General features: G+C 36.3%; 1 pseudogene; it reads left to right on the top strand.

The window, feature by feature from the left end:
- Positions 1–281: 281 nt before the first annotated feature.
- LOC149173510 (bax inhibitor 1-like) overlaps positions 282–21,157 on the top strand; it is a 33,079-nt pseudogene continuing 12,203 nt past the window's right edge.

Here is a 21,157-nt window from a genome sequence, read left to right as displayed (position 1 = left end):
CTCAACCAGAGCAGAGGCGTTTCGGGTCCGGGGGCAGAGGCGGCTAGGGCAGCCACCTCGCCCCCATGAGGCCTAACAAAGCCCCGGCCCACTCACCACGGCTCAGCACTTAACAAGGAAGGACCGCCAAAACAGAGTATCCGGGGTTGAGCCGAAGTCCGCCGAAAACCAGAGGAGAATGGACGCACTCCGCCGCCGCCCAAGACAGAGCACAATGCGACGGAACTCTGCCTATGAAATAAGCAGAGCAGGCACACCAACCCGGGGACGGCAGACGAAAGATGATGTATCAGAGCCGCGCAGAGGAAAGCACGTCGCAAGGGAAGAGAACCGCCGGAGAGAAGGGAACAGAGGCCGAAGTCGAAACCGCTCCACCGACTACCGGAACCGAAACAGCAAAACCCCACCAAACGCAACAACCCCCGGCACAGAACTTTGCCGCACGACGAAGAGATGAAGCACCAAGCGAAGGTGTTAGGAGGGCGGTCCGGAAGCCTCAACCGAGGCAAGCCCTGCCGCCGCAGGCGCGAAGGCAGCAGACCAGAGCCGAATAAACCCTAGCAGCAGCCGCGGAGCTCCCGAATATGGATTTCCGTCTTCAAGATATCATCACTCTTACTTGACCAATGAAACAAATTTAAAATCATTATTTATGTTAATTGAGTTTATTTTGAGTGGTTAGGAGGAATGATTGTTATTATTCCCACATAAATTTAATTCTTGAAAGTAACAAAATGAACTCATTAGGGCATATTTAAATAAATTATTTTAGATAATAGTAAGAATTGATCATGGTGATTATTAGAGTTGTTAGTTGTATATGAGTAAACAAGTTATTTAGCATAATTTAAATATCTAAATAATATTTAGTGATATCACATCAAAGTAATCAACACCATTAACACATAAAGTTGAAATTCAATCTTTATCTCCTCTTGACTATTTGGAAGGTAGTAGTTAACAATTACATGCCACTATAGGGCTTTGTTGTTACATAAAATGGTATACTTCAATCTTTATCTTCTTTTGACTATTTGGAAGATAATAATTAACCATTACATGCTATAATAGGGCCTTGTTGTTAGTTTTATTTAACACAAAGAGACAAAATTTGTAATCCATTCAAAATTTAGCAATCAAGCACAGAAGGGAATAGCCCTTATTGGTCCTTCACATTAAAAACTTTCATGACTCTAAGGGGTGATTAATCTATCTCTTAAAAATGTGTATAAATTTGTTTGTGTGGGTGTTGTTATTTTGCTATAACAAATTATTTGTGGGATCTTTTGGAAGCTTCTTCTATCGTAAACATGGAAAGCTTTTTATAGAAAATATTTTTAAAAAAAGTTTTGGCATCCATTGTTTATCATTATATTTTTCAATTTTTTGCATCATACATTCTCATGAAAATGCTACTTTGATTTATGTTTCTCATGAGTTCTACTTATAGAGTTTTATTTTGCTAGGGATAAAGTGCATTCTTCATTTTATAGCTTGGTTTGTTACTTATGCATGAAACGTTGGCATTATACCTTTGATCTCATGAAACATACTTTAACATCATCCTTAACATGGATTAGGCTTCTTAACTTACCTTTGCAGTTATTTGTTCTTATAACTTTAGCTTCCATTCGCATGCTGTAAGAAAGTTTCATTTCACTCTCCTAAAACACTTAGTAGGCATATCACATCTTATATTAGATTTTGTATTTAAATTTTAAATTTTTCTTAGAAAATTATTCGCTTAAAGAACTATCGGTTATGGTGGATAATAAGGTTTGGAATCAATATTTAAAATGCAAACATGTTGACTTTAGATATATAGGTAAGGTTTCCTTATAGGCACATGGCAACCACTTTTTTCAAATATTTTTCTCAGTCTTCATGCAAGATTACTACTAAAGCTTTTCATAAACATTTTAGAGACTAGATATGAAGACTACTCAAGCTTTTCATAAACATTTTAGAGACTAGATTAAAGAAAGTGTCGTGAAAATTTTCCTTAAATTTGATATATAGGTAAGGTTTCCTTATAGGCACATGGAAACCACTTTTTCCAAATATTTTTCTCAGTCTTCATGCAAGATTACTAAAGCTTTTCATAAACATTTTAGAGACTAGATTAAAGAAAGTGTCGTGAAATTTTCTCTTAAATTTAATTGTGTGGTTCTCTCTTCCGGATTCATCGCATTTTACTGTTTTACGTATCGACGTTTCGAACCATCCTCCGTGGTTCATCATCAAGATTACATATGTGATAAGATGATAAGAGATAAGATGAAATGTCACACTATATAGCTCTAGCTATAACTAGAGCAACGTAACAACCATGATAATTTTATGACAAATTATTTGAGGATTGTGGGGTTATATAATAATATTTATTTTTTTGTAGGCATTGTCTATTGACGCCACAAATTCGTCTAGAAAATTATTTTTCACTGTAATCCAATCATTTTTTTTCAAAAAATGTAATGATAGGATTATTTGAATCGATTTTTTCATGGTGGAAATGGATTGAGCACCATCAAAAACCCCCTAGGCACCAAAAACCTTGAAGTTTGATAGTTGTACCCCAAATTTTCTAAAATTACTGCCAAATTTTAAGAAAAATCATGCCAAATTTTCCATTATTTTTTAAATGAATTTATAACTTTCTTAAGTTATTCAAATTCTTCAATAAATTTCTATTAATAACAAAAAAAAAATATCACAATACCTACTTAACAAACTAATAAATACCATGTCCCTTCATGGAAAGGGAGGGAAGAATAAAAAAAAGAATGATTAAAGACCCACTTTGTGGCGAGGCACATTTGGTGGAGGTTGTGGCCACCATTAAAGATGAAGACCTTGTGATCGGATAAATTATCATGGAGGAAAAATTTATTATTAGATCCGCAAATTAAGATTAGTTGGTCCCCGTGCTATTATATAGTAAGAGGAGGTGATGGATCAAAGGAAGTGCTCTTTTATGAGAATTTGAATGGTTGATGGTAATCAAGCTTGTTGAGAATCTTGTTAATGTTGGAAGAATCATCTTTTTACATAGTTTATGAAACAATTACATTAAAATAAAGAAAAACCAAAAGCAAATATTACAAATATTTTTATTAAATTACACGACTTTATGATTAGGAAGATTGTTGTTCTTCCATACTTAAAAATGGTTGAAATTGAACCACTGAATCTAAAATGATGCATCAAATAAACTTTGAACTAGATTTTAGTAATAATTTAATGTTTGAATTTATTAACATTTGGATTTTAGTAATAATTTAATATTTGAATTTATTAACATTTGGATTTTAGTAATAATTTAATATTTGAATTTATTAACATTAATGATTATATTTTATATTTCAAAAAAAATATGTTTATTATTTTTTTGTTCTTGGAATAATTGGTAAACACAAAGTTAATACTCGTGGACTATCACTATAATTCCTAGGTGTATCCGTCCACTCTTAAGAATGAAGCACATGTAAAGTGAGGATTGAACTTGTGACTTGCACAGGGGTTGTACGCAAATGGCTTAATAAAATGTTCGTTGGCCAACAAACCAACCCCTGGAGAAAAATAAACTTATTAATTAATATTATAGTCTAACTTATTTTAAAATTTAATTTTTAAATATTATTAATATTATAGTCTAATTTATTTTTTGAATATTAATTTTTGTAATAAATTGATAAAGTGGATTTCTTTTAAGTTGTGGTGGATACTCTTAATATTATGTAGTGGATTTGTTTTATTTTGAGTAAATGGATTTTTTTTTACTTTGTGGTTGATTGAGATATATATCTTTTACCTTATTAACATTGAGTGGTGAATTTCTTTTACTCTATGGCGAATGTTCATAATTTTCTTAAGGGATTTCTTTTACTCTACAATGGATTGAAATATATCATTTAGATGCTCGTAATACTCTATGCTAGATTTCTTTTACTATGTTTTGGATGCTTGTAACACTTTATAGTAAATGGTTGTAATACTTTATAGTGGATTTTTTACTCGACTTCTTATTATGTAGTTTAAGTTTAATGATTAATAATATATATCCATTTGTGTAAATAGATTTTTGGAGCTAAACTATGTAAGTAAGGTGAAATGTTAGACATTTTGAGTAGACACTCTACCCATTCTCGGGACAAATAAAGTATTTTAAATAATTGTGAGAGTGTTAAGAAAAATATATAAAGAAGGGACAAGATTAAGGAGAGAAAGAAAATTCCTTGAATTAAAGTTAAAATTATAATTTTGATTATAAATGTTAAATAAATTAAATGATCAAGCCCCTATAAAAGAAAATTATTTTCTTTCACAAATGAAAAAGTTATTTAATGTTTATTTAAATTATAATTTCAAATATTATTATATATAATATTTCAAATTATAATTTTAAAATAAAATTTCCCCTAATATATATAACTAATACTAAATATTAACCTAGAAAATTTACTAGCTAATACAATTATCTAACAAAAAACACATTAGTTTTAATAGCAAATTCCATAATCTTTTAAGCAAGTTTAGCATATCTTCTCCCTCCGATTCCATAGTACAATTCTCCTCTCTAGGCATGAGTTTCCTTTGGAGAAAGATTTTTGAATTGGGAGCTCTAGGTGCAATTCCACTCGCTTGTTTATATCTTTGTGGGATCACAATTCTACAAAGTGGCTTGGTTTCATTGAATTGAAAAGTAGGTGCAATATCCTTCCTTTTCTCCTTTCATGTGGCTTTCTTCCATGTCTTGTCATTTAATTTTTAAGGTCTTAACCTAGTTTATTGGGTAGGGGAACTTATTCCCTGCAACTGTTTCTTTTTTCTTTTGTATTGTCCTTCAGTGTTCAACTTTTCTTTATTTTTCTTCCAATATTCCCTAGTCTCTTTGGATGATCTCTATTTGCTCTGGTTTAGCTGAGAAATTCAGTTTATTAGTGATAGTTCTCTCCTCTCTTGAGTGGGTTAGCACCTTTGTTCTTGATCCTCCTTGGTGTAATTGTTATTGATCCCAACATCCTTGGTTTTGGTCTCTTGATCTCTCCCCATGTTAAGCCAACCCTATCCTATTTCCTACTATGAATTTATTTGGCCTTGGTTCTCTTATGGTCTCTTTGTTACCCCATAACATGTCTATGCCAAGGTGTCTTGCTACATATAGGGGAGGGAGATGAAACTATGTCCCCTCCAACTCCAAGTCTCATAATGAAGTAGAGTGTTTGACAACTGTTTATGTTCACTCTATTACTCCAACAACTAGAATCGAGATTCAACAAGAAAAATGTGAGGTTATGCTAGAATGTAGATTTATTACTAATACTAATATGGAGGTTGAGGTAGATGGATGGATCCCAGACAATAATAACACCACAACCTGAAACTTTAGATACATTTAGATTATCAAAATTTATTTGAAATTATAAATGATTATGGGAAAAGTCTTGTTGGAGTGCTCAAAGACTCAATACGTAATTCGGTTAGCAATGATGAGCTGTAAAAATAGACCAACAAGCTTAATGGAAAACTTTCCTCTATGGAAAAGAGGATTGTTGACTTGCAGTTAGCCACTTTAGAAGAAGAGGAGGACTATCCAGATATAATTTAGGTGGAATCTCCATCCAGATATATGAGCTTTCACTCTATCTTGGAGATGTTTTTTATCAGTATCAAGGATGCCAACCTAGATATGTATGTTACTATTAATGCTATTAAGAAAGTAGATATATATATGTTATATTGTCAAGACAATTTTATTTTTATGTTCAGATAGTATATTATGCCATAAGCTCTCTTGCTATATTATTGGTTTGGTTTCCCTAATGGAATACCAATAACAACATCTATTTTTGCATGTAAAACAATTACCCAGTGATACAAATCCTTCCTAATTAACAAAAAAATAAGTGGTAGTTTTAATGTGTGTGTGTGTAGTGCTTGGATCCAGTTTTTATGTCAAAACTCTGCACTAAGGTAAATATGTAGAAGTCACTAAAAGTGCATGGGACACAATAAAAAATGGAGCCTTATTGTTTCATGTATCATGAAAACAAAATGCTCATTATTGTTATAGAAGAGTGAAGTGGCCATGTTACAAGTGGTTGTACAAGGCATAAAAATTGAGTTGGTGAGCAAGACTTTAAATCATATTATTTCAAAAGATGGAAACTTGCTACAAAAGTCTCCTTTGAACAATGATTTATAGAAGATTACAAGACTTGAGTCCATTGCATAAAATACCAAAACACAAGTTGTTATGAAAGTGGACAAGTTACAAAAATGGTTTTATATTTTTCACATAATGGAGCAATGAAGTCGAATGAAGATGAAATTTCAACTATGGTGAAATGGTACATATACATGTGTCCCACCAAAAATCAGACTCAAATGTATTTGTTTACCCCTTAAAAATGTGGATTGGTTGTAGATGTAATGTTGCCACAACTCATTCACATAGTCTCTTGGTAATGAAATTTTAACAACCTTAAGCTAACAACCATCTACACATGTCCACCAAAATTCAATATCATATTTGTCCATTTGTTCCCCCCAAGTCAAAAATACATTCAGGTTTGTTGGCTAGAGAATAGATGGGAACCTCTTGGCATTTTTGGAGGAATTTATTTTTCATCTTTCCCAAAGGAAAAAAAAAAATGAATTGCGAAAGGAATGTGAACATCAAAACTTAGGAAAGGAAATGATTGTCTTGAATACCACATTGTTGTAAAAGATAATTAATAGAGGGTCATAGAAAAATCACAAGGGAGGTCATCCTCTTGGTAGTTCATTCCTAGTCTTCATGGTAGAAGGAGAAGAGAACTAAGTAATATCGATAAGGGAACACAAAGCTACTTAATGTGATTACAAAAGCTATAGAAGGGACTTTGATCTAGGAAGATGGATCCAAAGGTCAAGTGGACAAAAAGAAGAATCCATGTTCATGGTGGAGCTATAGTTTCTAAGAAGACACATGTAATGGTAACAACATGAACACTACTCTAAGATAAAGGATTAAGACCTAGGGTTGTCTTTATAGGAACAAATTCCATGAGATATATCTTTAGGATTATATATGTAGATTAAGTCATTAATCTATGACTCATATCCATGAGTATTATTCTTAGCTGACCAATAGCTCATGATTTTGAATACTCCACTTAACACTCACTACATTGCATGATGCTCATGAGGGAGGACAAGTGGGATTGAAACTAGTAAAGTGAATTGCATAGCATCAATTATTACCTCTAGGGATTGCAACCAATAACCAAGACTTCTTGAGAGGTCACCCATCCCAAGGCTCCTCTAGATTAAGCATGCTTAACTATGAATTCTTCCCCACAATCAATCCCACTTAGATTTATACCCCATTTGCAAAAAATTATCAAGTATTGTGCCTTATGAAGTATTCATTTAGAGATCCCTTAACACCTTTATTTTAAGTATTAAGGTTCTTTTGCAATCCAACATATAATATTTTTTCTTTAAGATTATTTGCATAGATTAAGCCACTAATATGTGACCCACATACATGATCATTAATCTAAAGTGACCAATTTCTCATGATTTGAATAGTCCGCTTAACACTCATTGTATCGGGAGATGGCCACAAGGGTGAAGAAGTGGGATTGAAACTATGTTGGACTATAGAATCCCCTCAATGCTTAAAATAAAAGAGTAAAGTGAGCTATAAATGAATGCTTCATAAGGAACAATACTTGATAAGGTTTCCCAAATGGAGTAAAAAGCTAAGTGGGCTTAATTTTGGGGAAAACTCCAGGATTAAGTGTGCTTAAGCCAGAGGAGCCTTAGCATGGGTGAAATCCTAGGAAGTTTTGGTTACCAAGTGCAAGCCCGAAAGGTGATAACTAATGTGAGGTGATTCAGTTCATTAGTTTCAATCCCACTTCTTCACCCCAATGAGCATCAATTGATGAAATACATGCTAATATTCAAAATCGTGAGAAATTGATTAGCTTAGATAAATACTCATAAATATAGGTTATAAATTAATGACCTACTCTACATAGATAATACTGGAAATGATATCCCATGTCTTGGATTGTGGAAGCCCCTCAATGCATAAAATAAAAGAGTTAAGGGAGATATAAATGAATAGTCCATAAGGAAAAATACTTACTATGGTTTTGAAAATAAGGTAACAAGCTATGTGAGCTTGATTATGAGGAAAATTGCATTGTTAAGCACACTTGAGCAAGAGGAACCTTGGGATGGGTGACCTCTTGAGAAATATTAGTTACTAGGTGTAGGCCTCAAAGGTGATAATTGATGTTATGTGATTCACTTTTCTAGTATCAATCCTTTTTCACCCTTATGATCATCACTTGATGCAATAAGTGATAAGTGGAATATTCAAAACCATGAGCAATTGGACAATTAAGAATACTACTCATGGATATGAGTCATATATTAATGAATTACTCTATAGAGATAATCTCGAATATAATATTGCATATGTTGGACTATGGAAGCCCCCTAATGTTTAAATTCAATGAGATCAAATGAGAAAGTGACATATGGATTAACGAGGATGGTCATGAGCACAACCAATTAAATGAAATGTTAATTTACTTGAAGAGGATTGGAAAAGAATAAATGAGATAGGGGAAGTGCCATTAAGCAAAAGACATGATATGTGGTGCTTGTCATTAAAGATGTGGATAAATTGTTTTGTCACAATGCTACTATTTTTCGTTGAAGAAGCGTTCAAAATTATCTAGTGTTTTAATATTTTTTTGTAGAATATAAAGAGGATAGAATATTCATTTGGAGTTGTAAGTAGAATTTCTCCAAAGTTGTAAAATTTTGTATGTGCAAAAAAAGAGTAAGAATAGTCAAATTCTCAAATAGAGAGAGTATGGCTTGTAGTCCACGTATGTTTTTTTTCTCTTACAATATTTATCAATGAATCAAAGACATCATATTTTGTTGGTTTTCCCAAAATGAAAGCTATTGTTGTGTTGGTAATTGTTTACATTGCTATTATTTATGCATTTAAGTTTGATGTGCAAGCTATGTTTATATTTATTTAATACAACAAAATAGCAAACAAATATATACAAATTAATTTCCACATTTTAGTATTTGTGTTGGTAAGGCAAAGAGGTCATAGGCCTATTATTCATGGATAAATTATTGTACATGAAAAGAACTTAATTATAGACAACTATCATACCTAAAACCATTGTCGTACTTGTTTCATTGGTAAGCCTAACATCTTGTGTTGTTACAACTCCTTAGATAACTTCTACTCCTTAGGTTAGAGATGCAAGCACCTCTTCATCCTATTTTCTCTTCACTCTCCACACTCTTCTCTTTCCTATGTAGTTTCTAGGGTGAAGTTTTAGTTGAAGTCACTTTGCTTCCCAATGGTTGCTCAAGTTGCAATGGTGTTAAAAATTCTTGGTGTTACTATATTGACTACTTAACATAGTGCTTTTCTTCCCATGCCTCTAAATTTGTTATTAGTTTGGGGACGCCTTATTTCCGTTTCTCTTCCAAAATAATATAGATTGTGGCCATTCCTCTTCCAAAAACAATCTAGATTGTGGCATGTGGCCTGCTTCTCATAGATTGTGGCATGTGGCCATTCCTCTTCCAAAAACAATCTAGATTGTGGCATGTGGCTTGCTTTTAAGTGTTGGTGCAGGCTAACTCTTGGCATCATCTTCTTTGCTACCCTTCTACAATTTGCCACAACAAGGATAGAGTGATAATTTGTTTCCACCGTCATCTACTGTTGCAACTCTTTCTTATGATGAGCAAGTCAATTCTACCATGTATTTTACCTTCACAAAAATGATCTTGTTGTTAGTGGCCTTTTCCTCTCAGATATCAAAACCTAGAACTTCATGCTTGACCTTAAGTTCAATCACAATGACACTTAGGATTCCTTTTCTCTCTTCCCTAGACCTTTTCCATTATAGTTCATTCACCATAACAATTTCAAATCTATGAACTTGGTATGATTTTAAATTCACCATAATGCTCTTGAGAAATGTTTAAAGAAGGCGAGTTTACTAAAGTTGTCTTAGTTATGGTGTTGGTTTTTGCCATGGTAATGGATGTTGGCTTTGGTTCGTTGGTATCTTAGATGTTTTCTTATATATTTTCCAATGATTCTCACTTCTTTGACAACTCCTAGTGCAACTAAATCATTCTCTGAGTGAGCCTATCCTCATACCAACTATCGATTCAGATGAAATTTTCTCCCAATTGCACAAGCTAAACCTAGCTCTTCTCCTAATTTTCCATAAATATAGTGAGGGACTCTCGGTGTTCATCAAATTATTATTTAGAAATGAAATACACTTGTCGAGGTCTCAAGGTTCTTCTCAATCCCTTTTATTCTTTGCTTAAACATCTAGATCTTCTCCTTCAATTTCTTTTTATCTTATCAAAGTTGAAATTGTTGGCATGCAAGTATTCCAACTTTTCTCTTTTCACTTTACCCATGCCAAGTCTCCTTTCTTTTTAAAGTATTGGAAACTATTGCATGGTTAAGGATTCAACTACTATGTGTAGAAAATCTGATGGTAGGTTAACCTGATAATGCAATATAAATCAAAGCAGAATACTATAACCTACTTCTACTATCAATTTGCGGAAGCTTAAAGATCGAGCTAAACAATATAACCATAAGAAGAAGAATCAATCGCACAATACATATGAAAATACTTTGGGGAAAGCATCAACTAAAAATCCCACACTATTGTATTATCATACAGGTGGAAATACATAGGAATTATACAAAGCCTTAGCTCCCACAGCTAGCCATCTCTCAGTACAATCCTCGCAGATGCTCATAGGCAATCTTGGCTTCTCTTCAACCTTCCTCTCTGCCCTCCAAGCTCCTATTTCCTTGCGCTATTCCTTGTGGATGATTCTCCTGTTACGAAGTGGAAAACCTCTCTACCAAGTGGATGATCTCCTACCCAGTGGATGGTTATCCTTCCAAAATTGCGCAATCCTCGAGGATTAAATCCTTGGCTGCACGCATGAGTTTTCTCCATGAGAAAACACATGCAACTGATAGTACATTGTCCTTGACTTTAATCTCAACTGGGTCCTTCTCAGAATAGACATGCATGAGTTTCTGATGAGGGAATATTCAGTTAACTGGAGTAGCACTAGTTGAGTGCATGCATGCATCAATTGACTGTTAACTCTCTATTAGTTCCCCAAACAGTTTGGAACTAATTTAACTGGACTTAACTCAGTAAACTGATTTAACTAATTACAACTCAAATATAACTCAATCTTATCTCCTTAATTTAAGGGATAACTCTTGCATGACTTCAGAAAGACTTCTAACTTGAATTTCTCCAACTAATTAATTTAAAATAAATTAATTAATTATTTCCAAGTAGCTATTAAGACTAAATTCGATTTTAATTCACAATTTAATTCAAGGACAAATTAAATTGGAATATTCTTGTTGCCATATTTCAACACTCCCTCTCAACAAGAAAGGGATTATCTGCCACCCCGATCCTGTTTCTATGGAACTCAAATTTACACTTTGACAATGCCTTTGTCAAAATGTCAGCATCTTGCTCCTATGTCGAAATATATTGTAGTAACATGATCCTCCTCGCTGCCTGTGAAAAGCCACGGGCAACAAATCTTACCTTATGCTTCTCCACACTACCATTAGTAGCTTGATTTACCTTGTAAAGCCAATGGGAACTCACAAATGACTTGTTCTCCGGTCTCGGAACCACGTCCCAAACACTGTTACGAACTATGGAGTCATACTCCTCCACCATAGCATCAACCCAAATCGGCTGCTACACTGCTTCCTCAAAGGAAGATGGCTCGGTCTCAACACATTCCCCAGCAAGGGCCATGTATCCAGTGTACCTCTCAGGTGACCTCCTCTGTTTGCGCTGAGAAGATGGTGCTCCCACATTCTCTCTCACATCCTCCAACAATCTGTTAGCTTCTCTTGTGCACTTTCGTCCATCTCTGGAAGACTCTGCTTGAGTGGATGTCTCCACTCCTGGAACCTCTGCATGCGGTTGCTTTGCATCAGTCTAAGGCTCCTCCTCCTTAGGAACCAATAGTTCCTCCACAGCCTGTAGTTGGAGCTCCCTCTCAAGGGAAACTCACATGGCCTTCTGCTCATCAAACTTGAGATCTCTGCGAACCACTGTCCTCCGACTGGTAGGCAAGTACACCTGATAGTTGTGAGGTGTATCAGTGTACCCCACAAATATCCCCAACTCTATTGTCGGCCTAAGCTTCTTCCATGCATCCTTTGTCACATGGCAATATGTCGATGAGCCAAAGATCCCGAAGTGACCCACATCTGGTGTTAGGCCCCTATACTACTAGTGTAACCCGTTATTGTTATTAGTACAACCCACTTATTATATTGATGTACCCATGTAGTGCCCATATTGTTGCTATTGTGCCACATAGAAGCCCACTATTGTTATTATTGTGCCCTTATATTATTATTGTAAAGTTGGCTTTGATTATGTTATGACCCCTTAGACTCCTATATATAGAAAGGAGGTATTTTCATTTGTATCATCCAAGAATTTTTCATTTATGTAATGTAAAGGAGGTTGCCCCCTCGAAGAGGCTGAATTTTAAGGCGTTGATCTATATTTTCTATCTTTTTCTTGAGCTGGTTTCATAACATTTGGTCTCTTATCAAAGAAAGCTTTCTCTAGTGTCTTCATCCCAAGTATGTGATGAGGGCTTCTATTATGCAAATAGACCGATGTGTTGCATGCCTCAGCCCACAAGTGAAGTGGTAGGCCTTGGTCATGCGGCATTTCCTGTGTTTCCCCTACAATAGTTCTGTTCTTCCTCTCAGCCTCCCCATTATGCTGTGGGTTATGAGGTGTTGTCAGCTCTCGTTTAATTCCTTCCTTAAACTCTTGAGAGACATATTCTCCACTGTTGTCGATTCTCAAGGCCTTGATCTTCTTCCCTGACTCTTTCTCGACCAAAGCTTTGAACTCACAAAACTTTGTGAAAGTTTGGTCCTTCTTTTGCATGAAATAAATCCAGCATTTACGATAATACTCATCAATGAAAATAACATAATACCTTTGCTTCATTATGGATGTCATTGAGAATGGTCCACACAAATCAGTATGGACTCGCTCTAAGATAACCTCTGCTCGACTGTCTCAATCATGAAAGGAAGACTTTGTGTACTTTCCCAAGGTACAACCTTTGCATGTGTCAACTTGCTCAAGTTTACCTTTGGGAAGTCCTGTAGATATCTACTGCATTATCTTCAAAGCCCCATGATGCAAATGGCCCAACCGCTTGTGCAAAAACTCACCAATGTCTTGGCTTTGCACCAATTCTGCTTTCATACTCAATGCTGCACAATCATCTACCTCTAGTTTATAGAGATTCTTCACCCAAATCCCTATCCTCTTGGTCTGACCCGTGGCTATGTGTCTTAAGAATGTCTTTCCTTTACTGAAGAGAACATCATAGCCTTTGTCCTCCAACATCGTGACCGATACCAAGTTCTTCTTTAGTCCAGGCACATACATCACATCTGTCAAGGTGAGAGGAGCTCCATTGTTGGGTCCCTATAATACTAGTGATTACCCCATTACTATTGTAGTTATACCCCTTATTTATATTGTTGTGCCCCCATTACCCCCATATTGTTATTAATGTGCCCATAGAATCCCTCTATTGTTATTTTGGTGGCTTTATATTATTATTGTTAGGTCGGCTGGATTATATTGTGACTCCATAGACTCCTATATATAGAAAGGAGGTTTTGTCATTTGAATCATCCAAGAATTGTTCATTTATGTAATGTAAAGGAGGTTTCTCCCTCGAAGAGGCTGAATTCTAAGGCGTTGATCTATCTTTTCTATCTTTTCTTGAGCTGGTTTCATAACATTTGGTATCAGAGCTTTGGATTCTAGGGTTTCGCTGCTCCAAACAGGTCATCGTGGCATTTTCGCTATAACTTTTTTTCTGTGACGTTTCAGAAGTTGCAAAAAAAACCCATTTGAGAAGAAATCGCGCTGAACCTTGGGTCCGAATTTAAGAGCTTTTCGCGCGATATTTTCGGAGATATTATCTCAGGAAGTTGGTCTTTTTGCAGACTCCTGAATTACACTCAAAACAGGTGACCTGGGGAAAATCGTCATAACTTTCTTTCTGAGCATCGGATTGAAATTTCGTAAGAAGGTACAGAAAGAGGACAGACTGTAGTTTTCTTTTATATATTTTCAGAGTCAAAGGTTGAAATAGTGACACGTGGCACTTCATACAAGTTCGCTCTACTGAACTAGTCTATAATCAGGTCACTGCGGGAGATTGTGCATAACTCTTTCTTGGAGAATCCAATTTGGTTCAGACTAGTGGCATTGGAAAGAGAACATAGAAGGCTACTACAGGTCACAATTTTAGAACTGGATGATGCGAAATTACAGAGATACATCAGATTCAATATCAGGCTTCTACAAAGTAAAAAAAGGTGTGTAGTTTTTATTTTTTATTTTTACATAAGCTTGGTTTGAAGGAATTCAAAGGGCATAGTAAAGCATTATTATCGGTAACTGATGCCCCGAGGAAAGAAAATGCAAACACCTAGTAAGGAACCTGAAAGCTCTAGCATGACTCATGAAGAAGAGGAAGAAATGCTACATGATATATCAAAATTACAAGAACAAGTGCAACAAATGTCACGCTCACAAAAGCTAACAGATGCTAAGATAAATGGCGTGGAATATAAGATAAAGGGCATGGAAGCTAAGATGGATGATCTGAAGACAGATTTGAGGACAGATTTGAAGACAGACATGGCAGATTTGAAGACAGATTTGACAAATTTTCTACAAGAAATACTTACTAATGGTGAAAAGGTTGTAAAGGAAACTCATGATGTGAACAAAAGAAATGTTAATCATGATTCCATAGACTCTAATGTTGGATCGAAGACCCACCATATTCCAAAAATCGATATGAGGAAGTTTGATGGCAAGGATCCCGCCACATGGATATTACAGATGGAGCAGTTCTTCGATCTCAATAATGTGCAAAACACACAAAAGGTACGTATGACAACTTTATATTTGGAACCAAATCAGTTTGTATGGTATCAATGGCTTTGCTCTCGTAAACAATTTATCACTTGGGCAATTTTTACGGAAGAATTGATAGCACATTATGAGGATACAAAAAGCAACACTTTTTTTAGCCAATTGATAAGTCTCAAACAAAAGGGTTCAATAATGGAGCACATTGAGGAGTTCCAAAAATTGAACATAAGGGTAAAAGATATTCCAGAGGAGCATAGGATTGATGTGTTCATAGGGTCTTTAAAGGATAATATCCAACATGATGTTCGCCTTTGGGAACCTGATTCATTAGAGAAGGCATTCAGGTTAGCAAGAAAAATGGAAAGCAAAATTATGGCAACCAGGAAGCATACCACTCACAACTATAAAGACGGAAGTGCAGTTGCCCCTAGTCTTCCACAACCTATAAGGTTGACACCACAACAATTGGAAGAAAAAAGAGCAAAAGGGCTTTGTTACAGTTGTGATAGCAAATACACTAAAGGTCATAAGTGTGCTGAGAAGAAATTATTCTACATAGATTGTGAAGAGGAAGAAGAAAAGGAGCAAGAAAGGTCAAAAGAAGAGGATATACTCCAGGAACAAAGCCTAGATGAAGAACAAATAAATCCGACCATATCTTGTAATGCATTGGCGGGAATTACCACTCCTCAAACCATCAAGATAGAAGGACAAATCAAGAAGAAAAAGGTAATAGTGTTGATTGATTCAGGAAGCACCCACAATTTTATTCATTGTAGGGTAGCAAAAGAATTGAATTGCTTCCTATATCCAGCACCAGAGTGTCAAGTGATGATTGCAAATGGAGGAACAATAAATTGCTCTGGAAAGTGCCATAATATCAAGCTATCCATGGGAGAATATGTATTGACTAGCCCAATGCTTTCCATTCCAATGGGAGGTGCTGATGTTGTACTAGGAGTCCAATGGCTACAATCCTTGGGTACAATAGCTTTTAATTTTCAAGAACTTTTCATCAAATTTTCTATGGAAGGAAAGGAAGTTGAATTAAGGGGTATTGCAGGGAAACCAGGAAAGATAATCAGCTCTAATGGTATGACAAAGCTTCTAAAAAAGGAGCAAAGGGGTGTAATTGCACAATTATGTTCGCTAGATGTTTCCACATTAGAATCATCTATTTCTCCAGATCTCCAAAAAGTCCTGGACAATCATTCCAAGGTATTTGAGACTCCCAAAGGTCTCCCACCTATGCGTGATCATGATCATGCTATTCATCTGATTCCAGGAAGTGTTCCTCCAAACATCAGGCCGTACAGATATCCCTATGTCCAAAAAAGTGAAATTGAACGTATGGTTGCAGAAATGCTAGAGGCTGGTATAATTCAACCGAGTCAAAGTTCTTTCTCTGCTCCAGTAGTATTGGTGCACAAGAAGGATGGATCATGGCGCATGTGTCCGGATTATAGGGAGCTCAACAAGCTCACTATTAAAGATAAGTTCCCCATTCCTGTCATTGATGAATTACTGGATGAATTGCATGGATCAATTTACTTCACCAAGTTGGATCTTCGTTCAGGATATCATCAAATCAGAATGAAGATTGAAGACATTCCGAAAACGACATTTAGAACTCATGAGGGTCATTATGAATTTTTGGTCATGCCTTTTGGCCTTACCAATGCACCTTCAACATTTCAAGGTTTGATGAATTCAATTTTCAAACCATTCCTTAGAAAATTTGTGTTAGTATTTTTTGATGATATACTAATCTACAACAAGTCTTGGAAGGATCATGTTGAACATGTTGACAGGGTGCTACAACTATTGGAGGAGAAACAATTATATGCAAAAAGATCCAAATGTTTCTTTGGAGTCCAGGAGGTGGAATATTTGGGTCATATTGTATCTCATGAAGGAGTTAAGGTAGACCCTAGCAAAATTAAAGCCATTAAGGAATGGAAAATCCCCACATCCATAAAGCATCTGCGAGGATTTCTTGGGTTGACAGGGTATTATCGCAAGTTTGTTAAGAATTATGGGAGAATAGCAGCACCTCTAACAACATTATTGAAGAAAGATGCATTTTCATGGACTCCGGAAGCAACAAAGGCCTTTGAACATCTTAAAGAGGCAATGTGCCAAGCACCGGTCTTAGCTACACCAGACTTCACAAAAACCTTTATTGTGGAATGTGATGCTTCAGGAAATGGAATTGGTGTTGTTCTAATGCAAGATGAAAGACCCATTGCTTTTGAAAGTCGTCCAATCAAGGGAAAGTTTTTAAGCAAAGCTATTTATGAGAAGGAAATGTTGGCAATACTCCATGCACTTAAGAAATGGCGACCCTACCTAATGGGAAGACACTTCAAGGTAAAAACGGATCATGATAGCCTTAAATACTTTTTAGAACAAAGATTATCCTCTGAAGAGCAACAAAAGTGGGTCACAAAGATGTTGGGTTATGACTTTGAAATCATCTACAAAAAAGGGAAGCAAAATGTGGTGGCAGATGCACTCTCAAGAAGGATGAGGATGTGGAAGCATTGTTGTGCGCATTTCTATTATCCAACCAGATTGGATAAATGAAGCAAGGGAGGAATGGAAGAATGACGAAGAAGTGTGGGCACTTATTCGAAAGCTACAACAAGATTCCAGTACGTCTGATACATTTAGCTGGAAAAATGATTCGTTATGGTACAAAGATCGCTTATACCTCTGTAAGAATTCCCAGCTAAAACAAAAGATTCTTATGGAATTGCACACTTCTCCCTTAGGAGGGCACTCAGGATTTTTAAAAACTTACCACAGGGTTAAGAAGGAATTTTTTTGGGATGGCCTTAAATCAGATATTCAAAAGTTTGTGGCAGAATGTTTGGTTTGCCAACAAAATAAAGTTGAAACAATTAAGACACCGGGTCTATTACAACCTTTATCCATTCCAAGCCAACGTTGGGAGGAGGTTTCAATGGATTTTATCACAGGTTTACCCAAGTCTGAGGGAAAGAGTGTCATCATGGTGGTAGTTGACAGACTTACCAAGTATGCACACTTTTGTGCATTATCACATCCATTTAAAGCCAGTACAGTTTCTACTGCATTTATGGAAACAATTCAAAAGCTACATGGAAACCCAAAGATTATTGTAAGTGACAGAGATCCCATTTTCACTGGAAATTTTTGGACAGAATTATTTTCTTGTCTTGGTACTCAGTTAGCTCATAGCTCATCTTATCATCCTCAATCTGATGGGCAAACTGAGATAGTAAACAAATGTTTGGAAGGATATCTTTGTTGCTTTGTATCTGATAAACAGACACAATGGGTCAAATGGTTGCCTCTGGCTGAATGGTGGTATAACACTTCCTTTCATACAGCAACAAAAATGACCCCATTTATGGCACTTTATGGGTATCAACCACCATCCATCACATCATATTTAAGAGAAAATTCTAAGGTTCAGGCAGTGGAACATCACATCGAACATCAACAACAAGTCCTCCAACTCTTAAAGGATAACCTCGTGTTGGCACAGAATAGAATGAAACAACAGGCAGATCAACATCGCAGTGAAAGAAGTTTTGATGTAGGTGATTGGGTATTCCTATGGCTACAACCATATAAGCAAATGTCCCTCAAGCAAGCTAAGAAGGATAATAAATTATCACCAAAGTATTATGGTCCGTACAAGGTGTTGCAAAAGATTGGTACTATGGCATACAAATTGGAGCTTCCTGCAGCTTCTCGATTGCACCCAGTTTTCCATGTTTCATGCTTAAAGAAGGTTATAGGCGACAAGCTCCCAGTTCAAACAATATTGCCAGAACTTGACGAGGAAGGAAAAATTATATTGGAACCGGAAGCAGTTATAGAAACAAGAACTCGACAGCTACGAAATCGATCAATTTCAGAGTACCTTATCAAGTGGAAGAACTTATCCGCTGAAGATTCCACATGGGAGGATGAGAATTTTATGTAGAAGTATCCTGAACTACTCAAGCGTTGAGGACAACACTTTTTTGAAGGAGAGGGGCATGTTGGGTCCCTATAATACTAGTGATTACCCCATTACTATTGTAGTTATACCCCTTATTTATATTGTTGTGCCCCATTACCCCCATATTGTTATTAATGTGCCCATAGAATCCCTCTATTGTTATTTTTGTGGCTTTATATTATTATTGTTAGGTCGGCTGGATTATATTGTGACTCCATAGACTCCTATATATAGAAAGGAGGTTTTGTCATTTGAATCATCCAAGAATTGCTCATTTATGTAATGTAAAGGAGGTTTCCCCCTCGAAGAGGCTGAATTATAAGGCGTTGATCTATCTTTTCTATCTTTTCTTGAGCTAGTTTCATTACATCCATGCTCCCTCTGAAAAGCAACCGTGCCCACTCCTGAAACACTATACCTTCCATTGTCACCCATCTCTATGTGCATCTTGAGGTTTTTCTCCTCCAAGGCACTGAATAAATTTTTATCACGAGTCATGTGGAATGAGGCTCCACTGTCAAGATACCAAACACAACCCATCATCGATGACACCATGCATGCAATTAGGGTAAAGTCCATTTTGAACTGAGAGGCTAATGCCTCACCTTTCGATCCTTCCGAGGATCCCTTCTTGGACTTCTTCGATGGGAAATTAGTCGCATAATGTCCCATCTTGTGACAATTAAAGCATATTACTTTAGACATGTCACCCTTCTTCCCTCCATGAGAAAAATTCGATTTGAATTGGGAAGCCTTCTCCTTCCCTTTCCTTACCTTACTTGATAAGGCCAGATTTTCTTCATCATCATTCTTGGATGAAGAACCATCTCGTGTGCTCCTCCTAATCTCCTCCTGCATAAGATTTGACCACAGTCGTTCCCAATCCGGCAGTTTCTCCCTTCCATTCACAGAGTCCTGGTAGTTATTCCAACTCTTTGGAAGGCCAAGGAGAGTGAGGCTCACCATATCATCATTGGCAGTATTTATTCCCACGCTGGCAAGCTCATCTCTGCAGGTGGTGAGCTTGTTCAGATATGTGGAAATAGTATCACCCTTCTCCATCTCGATTCTTCGAAGCTTATCCTTGAGCACCAATTTCCTTTGGTTGCTACTATTCTGGTAGAGGTCCTTCAATGTCTTCCACATTGAAAATGGAGTATCCTTCCCATGGAGACTCAAGACAATATGGTCTCGAACTCCCTTAAGGATGATCCATCTCGCCTTTGCCACACACTTCTTCCACTCAGCCAACTCTTGTGCATTAGTTGAAGCTGGCTTTGGGATTTCTTAAGCAATGAATTCCTTCAAGCCATTGTCTTCTAATACATCCTCCATTCTATCTTTCCATACTATGTAATTCGAGTTACCTTCCAAGGCATTCTCAAGTCTCAAGCCATAGAACGCCATTGGCCAACCTTGAAGTATGATATGAATTCGATTTTCACCTGCAACCCCGAACTTCAAACTTTGAATTCTCTTCTGAGTATACTATTCACAACTCCGATACCATGTAGAAAATTTCTACAAATCCAACTCCGATACCATGTAGAAAATCTGATGGTAGGTTAACCTAATAATGCAATATAAATCAAAGCAGAATATTATAACCTACTTCTACTATCAATTTGCGGAAGCTTAAAGATCAAGCTGAACAATATAACCAGAAGAAGAAGAATCAATCGCACAATACACATGAAAATACTTTGGGGAAAGCCTCAGCTAAAAACCCCACACTATTGTATTATCATACAGGTGGAAATACATAGGAATTATAAAAAACCTTAGCTCTCATAGCTAGCCAGCTCTCAGTACAATCCTCACAAATGCTCATAGGCAATCTTGGCTTCTCTTCAGCCTTCCTCTTTGCCCTCCAAGCTCCTATTTCCTTGCGTTGTTCCTTGTGGATGATTCTCCTGTTACCAAGTGGAAAACCTCTCTACCAAGTGGATGATCTCCTACCCAGTGGATGATTATCCATCCAAAACTGCGCAATTCTCAAGGCTTAAATCCTTGACTGCATGCATGAGTTTTCTCCATGAGAAAACACATGCAATTGATAGTACATTGTCCTTGACTTTAATCTCAACTGGGTCTTTCTCAGAATAGACAT

The sequence above is a fragment of the Pinus tabuliformis genome, chromosome 4_2, assembly GCF_031772625.1.
Source record: "Pinus tabuliformis cultivar Carrire ecotype Pingquan chromosome 4_2, CPIR1, whole genome shotgun sequence".
Lineage (NCBI taxonomy): Eukaryota > Viridiplantae > Streptophyta > Pinopsida > Pinales > Pinaceae > Pinus > Pinus tabuliformis.
Note: the sequence above shows the minus strand (reverse complement) of the source record. Positions and strands in the feature narration are given on the sequence as shown.